Raw genomic sequence first — 15,315 nt, 5'->3', positions numbered from 1 at the left:
GCAGCTCACTCACCTTCTTAATAAGCTCCTTATCAATATTCCCTTTGGTGGAAGACAGAGTAAAAATGTACTCCCAATGCAGCACGTTCTCAGCAAAATCCCTGCAGTTAAAATGGGGGTGATGGAAATACGGGAATGATGAAAAAAACACACCAAAAGCGTAACGGCGTTTTTGCAATCCTTTAGAAATGCAGGTGGAAGTTTCTTTTTGGATCAGCAGATAGCACGGCGCCCCAGCAGAGAGTGGCCACGCCTTCATCTCGCTGGTACCACACAGCACCAGCTGCATCCTTTTCAACAGAACTACTTGCTCCCGGTGATCTAAGACAGGGTAGACAATAGATCCAGAGGTCAATTTACTTCCTTTTCTGGCACCTTCTAGTGGGAATAAATGATTGCCTTTAATCCTTGCCTCTTCTTGGAGGAGTGTTTAAATTTAGGAGAGGGATGGATGTTAACAAGACATGTTGTAGTGATTATTTTGCAACATATACATGTATTGAAACCTTACGTTGTATGCCCGAAACTAACCCAACATTGTATGTCAACTATATCTCAATAGTAAATAAATACACAAATAAATAAAAAGTTAGAAGAGGTGCCCATCTCTGCTCATGGGAGCTCCAGGGTTCTTTTCCATCCAGAGTCTGCAAGGTTGCAGACGGTCCTCCGTCTCTGTCTTCCCCAGGTCCATTCTGTTGTTCATTTGCTCACCCTTCCAAATGGCACACGTGTATGAAAGGGTTTCTTCCTGGAGGCTATTCAGGAGAAGAATATTTTTAAACATGTTGACGCTTGGCACTCAGAAATAGACCGGATAATCCCAGCAGATCTGAGATAAGCAAGAGGCGTTCTCTTTCCTGGCTTCGGGCAGAGCTGCGAGGGGAGAACCGCCCTGGAAAGGGGGCTTCTGATCTTCTGTTCTTCTCTTTTCTTCTTTCCTGTCGCCATATTTTTCTCCTCTGTCTTCCTCTTTCTTTTCCTTTCCAAAAAAGACTATTGCAATCCTGCAGCTCTCCTGTGAGTGAGGAGCTGAGGTGGACTCATGAATGATTCACTGGCTCTGCCCTGTCGGAGGGGATCTATTCTGCTTTAAGAAGTGAGTTGGGGGTTATTTTCCGAAGCAGACGACACGAAGACGGCCCTGCCGGGTCCGCGGGGTGCGGGCTTGTGGGCCTGCGGGGCTTCGTTGTCCATTGTCCCGGGCTCAGCTCTCCCAAGTCTCACAACAGCTTGACGGGAGTCCCTCCTCCAAAAAATCACTGTATGAGAAGTCAGCTCCTTGCACGTGGATTCTAGCTCATGTGTGTTTAGAAACGTCTCCCCTTTGGGGGTTTTCTGCAGGACAAGAGACATGTCGGGGGAGCAGGGCATTGTCACAGCCTCCGACGACTTAGCTGTCCTTGCCCCTCTCCCAGAAGGAAGTGGGCACAAGGGCCAGAGGCAGGGCCGTAGGATGTGGGCCGGCAGGCGACCTGGGGAGCTGAGCTGCGTGGCACCGAAGAGCCTCCGTGCTTGCCTGTAAAGACAGGATCCGTGACAGGTGCATCCTTCCCAGGGTCTTTGAGAGGCGGGTGAACTGCTTCATCGGCCGCTGGGTGAGTGCCCAGCTGGGGTTCGTCATTATGACCTGGAGCCCACGCCTCAGCTCCACCTGGGGCACCAATTCCTCTAAGCTCAGGGAACAAACAAGATTCAAGTGACCATGTTTCTGGTTTCTGGACATCGCTGTGTTTGGTTCCTCTGTACCTTGTGCTCGTGTGCAGGCCTCACCGCTTCAATTCTTTGCTCAAATGTCGCCTTTGTAGAAAGGCCAACACTGACGATTTCAGTTAAAGTTCTAAGTCCTGTCCCCTCCGCCAGCCCCATCCTGGTCCTGTCCCCGCCCCGTATCCTGCATCGCTTTGCTCCATGGCGTCAAACTTTTTTCAGGACTTCATGTAACTCACGTGTTTGTTAAGCTCTTAGGATGTGAGTTCCGTGAAGTCAAGGAGATCTGTTTTTCACTGACGACTCCCCAGGGCCCCGAAAGAGCAGCTGACAGCAGTTGGAATCCCATGAGTATTTACTGAGTGAATGAAAGAAAGAATGAAAAATGTGTGTCTCTGTAACAACGTCACGCTAAGTAATAAAGCTGAGACACTTAGGAAATTATGGTAAAATTGTGCCCATCTCTTGTGTCATCTGGACAGAATTTGGGTTTTAGGGAAGATCCTGTTGAAATCCAGGCTCCTCTGCCAACAGTGTGATCTGGAGCAAATGATATCACCTCCTGGAGACTCAGTGACTCTGTCTCTAAAATGGGGCAGCGGTGCCCACCAGCAGGGGGCGCTAGAATTAAATGAAAACATGCATGAGAAAGAGCTTGGTGTCGGAGGGAACTAAAAATTCAGATCCTTTTACCCTCAAGATCCTAGTACACACTGAATCAAAGTGCCAAAGATTCTGATGGAGACAAACTGGGGCAGTTCCCGTGCAAGGTTGGTCCATGGAAACTGAAAGCTTCCCCATTAATGAGACCTTTGCGGAGGTGGGTGAAATAAACATTTAGCAGACTGAACAGTACCCAGAGATGCCCCTGCCAGCTGTGAACGTGTCTCATCACACAGGGAAGGGGTTGCAGAAGGCGTTCTAGCAAGGTCTTAAAACGGAGTTATTCTGCATTATCCAGAAGGGCCTGTTCCAATGATGTGAACCCTTAAAACCACAGTGCTTTCTCTGACTGGAATCAGAGATTCAGCAGGAGGGGAAGTTGGAAATATTCCCTGTGTGAGAGTCACTGGACCCGCCATCGCTGCGGGCGGCCACGTGGAGAGCTTGAGAAGGGATGCAGCCAGCCTCTCGGAAGGGAGACCAGCCCCTGGCTGACGACCAGCCAGAAAGTGGGGACGTTAGTCCTACAGCCACAAGGAACTGATCACAGCCAACAACCTGCAGGAGCAGGTGCACGGGTTCTTGCTCAGAGCCTGCAGGGGAGGATGCGGCCTTGCTGACACCTCGTTGTTGGCCTTGTGAGACCCCGGACCTTGGAGTCAGCTGATCCCAGGCAGACTTTTGAGCTGTTGAAATGTCAGATGATGCGTGTGTGTTGTTTCAAGCTGCTGAATTCAATGGCAATTTGTTATAACAGCAATAGAAACAGAAAACAAAAATAAAATACAGCACACGTAACAGGAGTGAATTTTCTAGTATGGAAAATATACCTCAACACAGCTGTTAAAAAAATCTCAACACAACAAAAAGTAAGATGTTAATCAACTAGAATAAGGAGATAAGAAGGCCATGGAGGTGGACAGTTCTCCCGAGAAAGGATTCTGTAGTTACCATGAGAGGCCAAGATGGAGTGTTTAAATTCTAACATCTCCCGTGGGTTTCAGGTCCAAACGTGCACACACGACATTCTGCGCAGTGTGTGTATATACCTGTTTACAGAGAAATGGACGGAGAGGAAACTGAGACTCATTACGGGATGGGGCTAAAGCACAGTCTTACTTTTATGAGCCAACGTTGAAAAAGCTAAAGCTAAAGAAAAGAGAGGAAAAAAAAAACTGATTTAGAGAAAGTGTGGTAGATTTCAGGGAATGAAAAGAATATTTAACAGTTCATTCAGTTGTCCCCCTGACGTGAGAAGGGCTTGTCTGAGTCGTCAGAGCTGCAGGCTTTGGAGGAGACGGCCCCGCTGTCAGAAGCCATGTCTTTCTCTAGGGCTGCCCAGATCCACCTGCCATACGTTATTTTGAATCAAGACTCAGCAAGCGATATGCCTCGATCTGAATGCAGGCTCGTACAGTGACGTGGGGGAGAGTGCCTTTAATCTGCAGATTTTCGTGCTTCTTATTTCAGAAGGGGTCAGCAGCTCAATTTGACGTTTTGAATAATTATTTTAAGTGAAGTCAGCGACCCATTTTTGTTTCAGCAAAGTCTATGCTGAATTCCCTCCAGAGAATGGTTCAAGGGTTTTTGAAATTTTGAACCTTAGAGTCTTGGACATTAAGATCATTTCTACATCATCAAAAGAATGTCTATTTTTCAGACTCACCTGTAACCTGTAATTGTCATATAAATTTGGTGCAAATGGGAAGATTGCAGGGAATTTTCTGTAAGGTTTTCCGTCACCTCTTTCTGCACTGTGAGCTGGGGTTCCCTGCTCCTTCCAGGATGAAAGCCCTGTCTTACCCCGGGGGAAGGGCTGCCCCCAGTCGGGAAGCTCTTCTGCCAGCAAAGCACGCGGTGGATGAGCCCTGTTCCCCTGCCGCACGTAACAGCCCGGAACCGGACCGGACCCGGCACAGGGGTGATCATTAGCAGTGTCAGTGGCCTTGTCAGTGACACACGTGCGAGGGCCTCAGATCTCGCCATCAGGAAGAGCTGGGAAACTGACACAAACCCCAGCAGGTACCGTGTGTAGTTTCTGATACATAATTGCTGTTAAGTTACTGTGTTTTACATGGAGAGCCCTCTCCTTTATTAATAAATAGTCACATATATCGAGCACTGTCTCAGAGTGGGCTGCTTTCATTCTCTCAAGTCCCGAGTTAAGGAATCCATGCTGGTGTTAGATGGAGAAGCCCCATCCATCTGCATCGGCTCAACCGTTTCACCCAATGTGAGAACAACAGACAAGCAGCCTCCTTGCCGAGTGTGGTCCTCACCTGGCTCGTTTCTGTTCAGGTTATGCCTGATCTTTCTCGTTGTTCGGGGAGAACAGAGGAGAGGGTGACTAACTGCTTGGGGAAGTCCAGAAAAGGCATAAGTGGGGAGAAGACCTTACCGGACACAGGAGGGGCAGTTCTGAGGAACTGCTTGGAACTCGGACTTGGATTTGGAGGCAGATAGAAACACTGGTGTACCCTGGCTCTGTCACTGTCCTTCGTCAAGTTGTTAACTTCCCGGAGCCACAGTCTGCTCTCTACCATGTAGACAGTCACACCCACTTGACAGGGATGGTGTACAGATCACACAAGATAAGGCATCTGGAGTGTTCCGGGCACATGTACCTGCCAGGTGGGGAAGGATGGTGGGCTCGTCACTGTAGGAACCCCCGCCCGGAGGCTGGGGAGGCTGGAGATGAGTGCTTGGGGGACAGAAGAGGCAGGGACCGCAGTGTGACGCCCATGGAGGCCATGGTGAGGAATTTCCTTGGTGCAGGACCAAGGGCTGGAATGGAGAACAGCACATCTTCACCAGCAAAAATCAGGAAGCCAGGAGCCAGGAGAATGTCACGTATTTCAACAGCTTTAATTCAAATCCCAATAGATAATATGCTCAGTAAAATGTCATCTTATTTATTTATGAAACAAGCCCAGTAGGACTGCCGCTTGTCAGCGCGCCACCAGGAGTTCGCTGAAGGTTCCCTCTGTACTTAAAATGTAAGATTCAACTTTGCTTAAAATACTTGATAATGTGGGCTCTGTGTTAATTTCTCTTCATTAGGTCTAATTAGTGTTTTTTCACCGTGCCATTTGCAATGTTTTCTTAGCCTGGCAAGGTGATGAATTGCTTCAGTTTACTATTTTGTCCCAAGGCTATTTGTAAAGGAAAAAACAAGTACGCTCTTAATGAATTAAGGTCCCCTAATAAGGGCAATGATCTAAACAAACCATTAAATAGAGAAGAAACCTGTCAGCACAGACACAACCTCCCGAGTTTCTTGCAGTTAATGGATATTGGCTGGTTTAGAGGGTTTTGGATTTTAATATAAAAACATACGTATGCTCATCAGCCGTGTGTAGCATGCATACACGTGTACACATGCATCAGACTTCCGCTATCCGCAGCGTGGCGGTGGTCAGGGCGCCGTGGCAGCCTCAGGATGGGGGCGGGAGTTGAGCCGTGCAGAAAGAAGGAGGGGCACTCCCCCTCTCGAAGGGTGCCCACGTCGTGGGACTCTGCAGACAGGCTGACCCTGCATGGTGCTTTGAGAGCACAGAACAAATGCTGAGGGGGATGGACTTGAAAAGTCAGCAGCTTTGCCTGCAGGCAGTGGTCATTCTAGAAGGGGTAGATTGAGAGTCGCAAGTAAACCAGCAGGGGAAGAGAAGGCTGCGTTACTCAGGGACTGATGGGAGTGGACCACTTCCCAGGGGGTCTTACAAGTAAGGCTTTTGAACCGCCCTAGAGCCCTGGAGCCCTAGAGCCATCCACAAAGGGGAAGTGATGGCAGAGTTTTGAAAGTCCTCCTCCAGGTCTTCCTAGTTCCCTACTGAGAAACTTCGCTGAAACATTTCATGAACAGAAAGGAATGATTCAGCTAACAATGAACTCCAGGACCAAGCAACAGTCTCACTCCTGGTTGGAAGGATCTTTGAGATGTAAACGGCACTGTGACAGGGCAGCTTTCAAAGTGTAGAACACAGATTCAAATGCGGCTTTTACGCTTCCCAAATGAAAATTGTTTTCCACCGCTAAAAGCCATTTGAAAAGTATACGTATATTTTTTAAATTGGAAAAGAGATGAAAGAAAATGTATTAAACAAAGGTAATACATCATGAACATAAAAATGTATGAATGTTAAATATATGTATATAGCAGCAACTTACATGAAATTACTGCTTCATCAAACTATTGTGGCTGAAGGAAAAGCAATAAAGTAAACTGCTTAATGATATTTAATGAGACATGCCTATGAATTACCTAGAGTTCATTCTATAACTTTCAAGATATTAGAGTAATTAATTGTTGTCCATAATCTTTATCTTATTTTAGAAAAATTTCCCAATGCTAGTCAACCTGTTTAAATGAGCCAGGAATATTACATCTTTTTTTTTTTTTTCTTTTTCAAAACCAAAGCGTTCTTGGCAGTGAAATGAATTATTATACGGACAACTGCTTTTTAATCATTTGAAGGTAAATCAATGAATAATTTAAGCTTGAAATTTCAGGAAGCCAGTTATGAGTTTTTGCCGCTTGCTTGCTGGTGTCTTAGGCTGGGGGTCGGTGGGTTTGGACCTGTTCTCCTTTGAAAAATTCTAATGGCTTATTTTAGCTCATTTAGAGTTTATCTCACTAGAGTTGGAGGGGTCACGTTTAACAGGGACCCAAGGCTGAGGACAGCATATGCTAAACGTGGGCCCAAGAATATTGAATTCTCCTGAGTTCTGAAAAGAAATGTTTGAGATATTATGTATTCAAGTGAAGGATGGCGAGTGTGATTTTGTATTTTGGGTATGGGTTTGTAAGCTTCACGGATTGCCTTATGTTTCTGGAACCAAAAATAATTGTTATTATTTGTACAAGACTTATAATCTTCTCAACAAGACTGAGAAGAAGGTAGTATTTTTCTCCACTTACAGGCAATGTTCAGAATGGTTTATTAACTTTCTAAAGATCTTAAGTCGGACTTTATATTCAAATGCCCTGAGACCAGATTTCATAAGTCTTGTGATTTGTTCAGCTACGGTACAGTTCAGCTACTTGATAATACCAAGATAATCTTTTATACATCCATCCACGTTCAGAAACTTCTAGCTCTTCGATCATGTCGAACAGTGTAAGAACAGGCTCTGCATGTCATTATTTGGCATGATCCAAAAGTGAGCCTAGGTGGTGTGTCTGGAAATTTTAGATGAGAGCGTTTTTGACCAAACTTTCAGGTCAGACCATTTAGAAATATTGGTCAAAGCATGTAAAACTCCTGATTGATGGTACCCGAGAGCTAGCCAAGCATCGCAGGCCAAGGTTCTGGGAGGAGGAAAGAGCCAGGCCCTGGACCTCATTTCCCTTCAGTGTGATGGTCAGCGGCCGAGCTGTTTGCTGAGAAAGCGAAGCTCCCCACAGCTGGAGTCCAGGCCCACAGACGAGGGGCAGCTCTGCGAAACACCCGGATCACTGGAGAAGTGAAAAACGTTTAAAAAATGTGCACATTTTAGAACGTGTGTGCTCAATTAAAGCACAGGTTAGAAGAAAATTTGTAGCCTTAAATGCATCTGTTCAAAAGAAAAGCTGAAAATAATGATTAACTATCCTACTTCCAAAAGCAGCAGAAGAGAAACGGGTAAACCCCACGCAGATAAGGAGCTGATGAAGTAGGAGCAGATGTTACTGAAATAAGAAACAAACATGCACTAAGGAGCCTCAACAAATCCGAAAGTCGGGCCTTTGAAGAGACTAATAGAATTGATAAATACCTGGCAAAACTGATTAAAAGTATAAAAAATAGTCACATAAAACCAACAAAGGAAGGGAGCATCACCACAGAGCGCAGGAACATGGTGCACATCACAGGAGGATATTATGCACATGTTTGCGCCAATATACGTGACAACTTAGAAGCCACAAGAGGAAGTGGAGAGTCTGGGTAGTCCTATAGCCATTAAAATTTAAATTCATTTTGGAAAACCTTCCCATGAAGAAAATCATAGGTGTCACTTGCTTCACTGATGAATTGTACAAATAGTAAAGGAAGAAATAACTTGAGAAGAAATAACTTGAATATTTTAGAAAATCTTCCACTGAACAGAAATATTTTAGATAGTCCCAACTCATTTTATGAGGACAAGAACACTTAGACACCAAAATTTGACAAGAATATTCATTGAAAAGAAAATCACAGGCCAGTCTCTTATGGGAATGTCTATGCAAAAGTCTAAAATAATAGCAAACAAGATCTGGCAAGACACAAAAGCCAACACACTGCGACTGGGTTGTGTGTGTCCTAGTAATGAGAGTTTGATTTCACATTCAAAAATTAATCAATGAATTACATTTTGATGGACTATAAGATAAAACTAATGATAATTTCAAAAAATGTAGATACATATTAGGCGAAATTGAACATCTATTCATAATTTTTTAAAACTCTTAAGAACTAAGAATAAAAGATAATTTGCTCGATTTTATAATGATTATCTGCATACAAATTACAGGAAATGTTACAATTAATAGTAAAATGTTAAAAACCTTTTCTTCTGAGGTCAGAAATGTAATAAGATGTCTTAAATTCTCCAGTAGAGCAGGCCCACAAAACCCAGACCCTCACCCTCCACCCAGTAAAGACAGAAGCCCAGCCCCAAGCCTCTCTCTCTTCCTCTCTCTCCCTCTGTCTGGACTCCACCCCGTGTGCCTCGTATGCCCCATGGCCTGTAAGGGGATAATTCTTTTCTTCAGAGTTTCCTGATAATTACTGCTGGGTGTGTCTTCAAATCATAAGAACCACAAGAGAAGGTCCAGCATCAGCATAGTTTGCTCCTAGAAGAAAACACAGGCAAAACGTTCTCTGACATAAATCTTAGCAGTGTTCTCCAAGGCCAGTCTACCCAGGCAATAGGGATGACGGCAAAAATAAACAAATGGGACCTAATTAAATTTATAAGATTTGTACAGCCAAGGAAACCATAAGCAAAACAAAACAACTACCTGCAGAATGGGAGAAAATATTTGCAAATGATTGACTGACAAGGTTCAATTTCCAGAGTATATAAGCAGCTCATACAACTTAATAACAAAAACACAAACAAGGCAAACCAAAAAATGGGCAGAAGACCTAAACAAGCAATTCTCCAATGAAGACATACGAATGGTCAATAGGCACATGAAAAAATGCTCAGTATCGCTCATTATCAGAGGAATGCAAATCAAAACTAAAATGAGGTATCACCTCACACCAGTCAGAATGGCCATCATTAAAAAGTCCACAAAGGATAAATGCTGGAGAGGGTGTGGAGAACAGGGAGCCCTCCTGCACTGTTGGTGGGAATGTAGTTTGGTGCAGCCACTACAGAGAACAGTATGGAGAGTCCTCAAAAAACTAAAAATAAACTTACCCTATGATCCAACAATCCCACTCCTGGGCATATATCTAGAGGGAAACTTAATTCAAAAAGATACAAGCACCCCAATGTTCACAGCAGCACTGTTTACAACACTAACCCTAACCCTCCTGTCCTTTTTTCTCCCCTTGAGACGGGGCCAGTCAGCTCCCCACAGAGCACCGCTCAGTGCTTCTGAGGCTGATGCTCTCAGGACCTCGTAGGCACCTTCTCACTGCCCCTGGGATCATCATCGTCATCATTCGTGTTTTCAAGTTAGCCCCTCATTAAGTTCCTTTGAGAAAATATAACCATCCTCTGCTTCCAATCAGCTCGAAAAACACCGCATTGCCTCAAAGTCAGCAGATCTGAAGATATAAGCACTCGGTGCATGAGAATCCTAAATTGAAAATTCATTTTCATTTGCAGAAATAAGTGGGATCTGTTCGGACCATTTAAAACAATGCATGAAAAGTACCTGCTGGTAGTTTTCATTTTAACTGTAGTTCTTTGTTTTCGCTCTTGTTCCTTTGCTTCTGCCTTTCTCCATGTCTCCTACACCAGACTGAGCCGAATGATTGCATCCCGTCATTGTCATGGCTGTTAAGCCTGCTGTTTGATTCGAGCAGACGGTTCTGCTCAGACAAGGCTCACTTAGGCAGCTTTCTTGTGCAGAACCCGCTGGACGGGTGGACATCTGCCCACAGGAGCTGCCTGGCCGGCCTTGGCTGGCATTCCCAGCCTCTTGGAAGAGCTGAGGAGGGCTCCCTAGGAGTTCCCGCTCCTGGTCCCACATTCCCGGATCCTCTCGCCTCCTCTGGAGTGGCCGACAAGCACCGGAAGACGAGTAGGGATGAAGTGGGTCCTGACCTCGTCCTTGCCAAAGCCCCAGAGCTCCAGCCTGGCTAGGGCAGCAGGGAGCGGGGAGAGGTTGTAACTGGCGTGAGATTGGGGTTTAAATCTGTGGACATCAAAGAAAAAAATAAAAAAGGCGGGGTGGTCTGTCCTGTGAGTGTAGCTGAAGGGAGCGTCAGGACCTGGCACGACCTTCCGTCTCCTTTAGACCCGACTCTGCTGAGCGTGGGCACGCCCTTCCTGCCTTCTCTGCGTTTTCTTTCCCTTCTCTGGTCATCACGGATTTATGAAAATATAACCATCGGGGATCTCCTGTGTGCTCAGTACAATGTCAGGTGCTATTTGAAAGAAATGAAGTATGAAATGCGGCCCCTGCGCTGGGGAACTCTGAACCCGGAAGAGGCGTGTGCATCGTTAGGCAGTAAATCCTGCAGGGCTCGGGGCGGGAAAGCTCTCCACCTGTGAGCTCCCTGGCACGTTAGTTCCTGCTTCTCCTTGTGACTTTCCTTAAACCCACTTGGTGGTGTCGGCTGAAATAAATGCACAGCCTAAAAGTTGAGAGTTATGTTTTATTTGGCGGGAGGACTCTAGCCGGGATGACAGCCTCTCAGGTCGCTCTGAGGGACTGCTCCGAAGAGGCAGGGGAGGAGCTAGGATATATAGGAGCTTTACAGCAAAGACCAGGTAGTTGGAACATTAAAAGATTACTTGTTAACCAAGAAAACCCAGGCATCTCAAGTTAAAGGATTTAGTGCTTTTCTATGTATGGGAGGAAGCAAGCGTTTGGGCTCATTGAATTCATTCCTTTGACAAGCACCTAGCTACCTAGGGCCAGTGTCCTGTCGTTTCTTGTTCTGAGTCCCCTCAGAGGGCAACACTGTGAGTGGCTGCAGAGGCCGGGCTGCAGGCTTGTCTTCACTGGAGGGTGGCGGCAGCCGCTGATGACTTGGTGGCTTCAGCATTCTTTGTTTACTGATGTGGTTTGCAGCATTTTTCGTTCACAATGGGGTCCATAGATCTCTGAGCTACGGTTTTGCCTGTGAAATTGCATCCTGGTTTCTGCGATGGGAGAGAACGTCGCTAGGAGGCACGTTGCCCATTCAGTGCTGCATCTCGTGCTGAAGGCTAGGGGCCCGTGGACTGTCCGTGGGTCTCGACGTGGGCATGTGGCGTGATCGCTCCACCCTGGGTGCTGGGCCAGGTGCCGCCACCCAGCCTCTGTCTCCAGGGAGCTCAGAACGTTCTAGAGAGGACAGCAGTGGAGGCAGCAAAGGTGCATGGGGAGGGGTTGATTTCTGACCAGAGGGAACGAGCAAGGCTCTGAGGGGAGGCGTGATGTGGAGAAGTGAACAGAGCATTTCAGGAGGAGACATGTGTGAGTGACACCCTGAAAGTCTGGGAGGATTTAGGAGGTAAGAAAACCCATGCACAAAGCATAAGGGACATTGCTTTCAGCAGTGGGTAAGCTTGACTCGCCAGCTTACGCTGACCTTGGTGTGAGCTTTGGCAACGTGTCTGTGCTTTACCACTTTCAGTCTGCAGCAATCTTGCAAGAAAGGTATTTAGAAGATTCTATTTCCAGAAGCCTATTTGGAGACACCAGCTTGGCAGCTGGCACGATAATGAACACATTTCAATAGGATAAATCCTATTACTATTAATATTAAGCAGCCACAGAATGATTCATGAAGCTCTTTTCAAAATTCAAAAAGTACTTAATCAAAAGGAGGGGAAGGAGAAAGAATAAATAGAAATCATGACAGAAGTTGATTATTGTTGGCTTTTTTCAGAAGAGTCAGTTCTGCCGTTTCTCAGGCTGACTGGGGCTGAGGTCAAGTGCATGGATTTATTTTACTAAAATAAAGCTTTGCATTGGGCTGATAGAGAAAAATCTAACAAAAGGCCCTACGTGTCCAAGGAGTTGATGGATTTTTGCAGGTCACAGGACGGCCCTATGGTTTGTAAGTTCTGTATTTTGGGGGTTCTTTATGTTTCCAGTATATGAAATGTGAATTCTCTCTCTCCCCCTCCCCTCTGTCTCTGTTCCTCTTTCCTTCCTACCTTCACAACACAGAAATAGGTAACCCTCTTTTCTCTTGCTACAAGCAAGGACTTTCAGGTAAGTTTCTTATTAACCAGGTAAGATTTCAACTAGATTTCAAGTCTGTTTGCATCATCAGATGAAACTAATAAAATGGAAACTTGCAAGTGAGAGAAAGGAAGGAACTCACTGCTTTAGGTGGAAAGATGCCCACAGACAACGCTATTTGTTTATTTCGGGGCAGGAAATAAGTGTGAATTGTCTTTCCTGCTTGTTGCACCTTTATTTTCTCTAACCCTCCTTTGACTGTATTCCTTGCAAGGGTTTCTGTAGAACTCACAGTGCACCCTGTGAAGGACCACTGTGGAATTCAGAGATGCAGTCCCAGCTCCTGTGGACCCACCCACGTCGACATGAGGCGTGTGATCAAAGTCACACGCATGTCCTCTTCCTTCTGTTCAGCAGACCCAGCCAGCCCTGCCTTTAAAGCTGAATCTTATTCTCAAAAAATCAACCATGTTCTCTCCTTTCCTTTCAGCTATTTCTTTCCTCCATCAGGTTTGTACTCTTTTAAAAGATGAATCCTGCTGTATTAGTTATCTCTTGCTGCATTAAAATTATCCACTTTTGTTAACTCAGTGGCTTAAACAATAACCTTTTGTTATTTCAGTTTCTGTAAAAAAGGAATCCAAGCGCAGCTAAGCTCAGAGCCCCCCATGCAGGTGAGAGGGAGGCATCTGCTGGGCTGCTGTCCTGTCAAGGCCGGGAGGAGATGATCGCTTCCAGGCTCACCCACGTGCTGGCTGGCGGCCTGGGTCGTCGTGGTCTGTTAGTGGAGCACCAATTGGTCCTTCGGTAGGGTAGCTCACATCCTGCAAAGTGATGGAGAGAATGAGCGAGAGGTTGAGCACGCAGGATGGAAGCCACCTGACCTCAGACGTGAACGTTCACCAGGTCCAGCCTGCAAGGGGGGAAGACTTCGCAACGAAGGCGGGGCTCCCCGCACCGTCCCACAGGCGCCCACTGCGCCTGCTGCGAGTCGTGGTAAAGCCACGAGCTCCAGGAGAGATGCTCCTTAAGGGCAGCCCCTCAGCATCGCTCAATCATCGGCATTCTTTTAGTCTTTATGGGGTACTAAAAAGCAAAGATTTTCCACATCACCTCCACTGCATGGGAGTTTATTCTAAGGGATTCTCAGCCCAGCACCAGGTACCTTTTAGCGGCGGAGCGATGAGCTGAGATTCTCTGAGGCAGAGACAAAGCCCTGTCTCTCTATATTTTCTCTTATGAGTGTGAAAATTATTCTTCCCACAGACTGTACATGAGGGAGGGGAGGGTTTGGGTTCAAAGTGGGTGAAACTCCTAGCGGCAAATAAGCCCTGCATTTATCATTTAGAGGCCAGAGCCTTTTTATCATTTTTCAAAAGAGCAGTTTATTCATGACTTTCTGCCCAGAATTCTGCCTGCTGCTTTCTTGAATGTTTCACTGCAGCTGCTCTGCTCTGTGTGAGGGTCTGGGGTTATTTCTGCAGTGGGAGCAGGGACTAAGGATTCAGGACCACGAATGTTAGCGCCACACTCCACAGGGTTGTAGGGGGGCAGCTGCTGAGAGATACTATTATTTCCTTTGACCCCACGGGTTTTCCTTCCACATTTAATGTCTTTCTCATCCCATTCCTCAGCTCCCGCAAGTAGCCATCTATTGCTGCCTGCCACCGCATCCTGACGAAAGAGAGAACTCCATGTCGATAGTCTTAAGGCAGTTTTTTTTCCCTTAAAATTTATGGTAAGAAACTAAAACATCATCTCTATGTCCTGATCACTAAGACACGTACCAAATAATTTGAATTTTCCAGCTTGGCACATCTTTTCAATCAGTACGACTTTCAAAAGGAAATGTAGTCAGTAAGTGTGTGTGTGTGTGTGAGGGAGCCGTGGTGGTCGGTAGCAGAAGCCAGGCAGGACGGCGTGTATGCTGCGGGGAAAACGTCACCTTTTCTGTCACCCTGAACAGTGCAAGGGGTGCCCATCTTCTGGCCTCTGGTCACCATCAGGTCTCTTACTCTCAGAATCAACTCAGAGGAGATAAGATGAGCATTTTATGTCTCCCATGAAGGAAAAGAAAGGCTCACTTTTCCTCCACAAATTCTGAGCCTTCTCCTTTCTCGAGTCTAATTTTAGGAGAACAGCATTGAGCAATATTGTGACAGAGAGAAACGTCTCTGTGAGAGGAAGTTTAACCACTGTCTCATCGGAAGGCAAACCTCGGCAGAGTCTGCTTTGCCTTCAGAGCAGACCGGGAGCCGGCACCAAGCTCGCCAGCCAGGCCAGGACTGATCAACTGAAGGGCTGCTGCCCTGGGTCGCGGGCAGACACAGGCGTGCGGGTGAGGAGGGCCCACGGCACCGCCGTTCTCAGCCATTCACACCCAGAGCATCCGCCCAAGCGCCTTAGCTCACTTTGCCACGAAGAATCAGAGTCTACAGAGACAGGGGTGCAGGGAAGTCCTCTCTTTTGAAATGTTACAACTACAAGGTGTGGGGAGAATAAAACAAGCCTTCTCCAGCGTGTGTGTCCGGTGGCGGCATCTCAGATGCTGGAGATAGGAGACCGAATCTCCTCCTCAGTAGAGGACACCTCCAGACTGCCTGCACACTGCTGCCCGGGCTGAG

Source organism: Camelus dromedarius, chromosome 33 (assembly GCF_036321535.1).
Source record: "Camelus dromedarius isolate mCamDro1 chromosome 33, mCamDro1.pat, whole genome shotgun sequence".
Lineage (NCBI taxonomy): Eukaryota > Metazoa > Chordata > Mammalia > Artiodactyla > Camelidae > Camelus > Camelus dromedarius.
Note: the sequence above shows the minus strand (reverse complement) of the source record.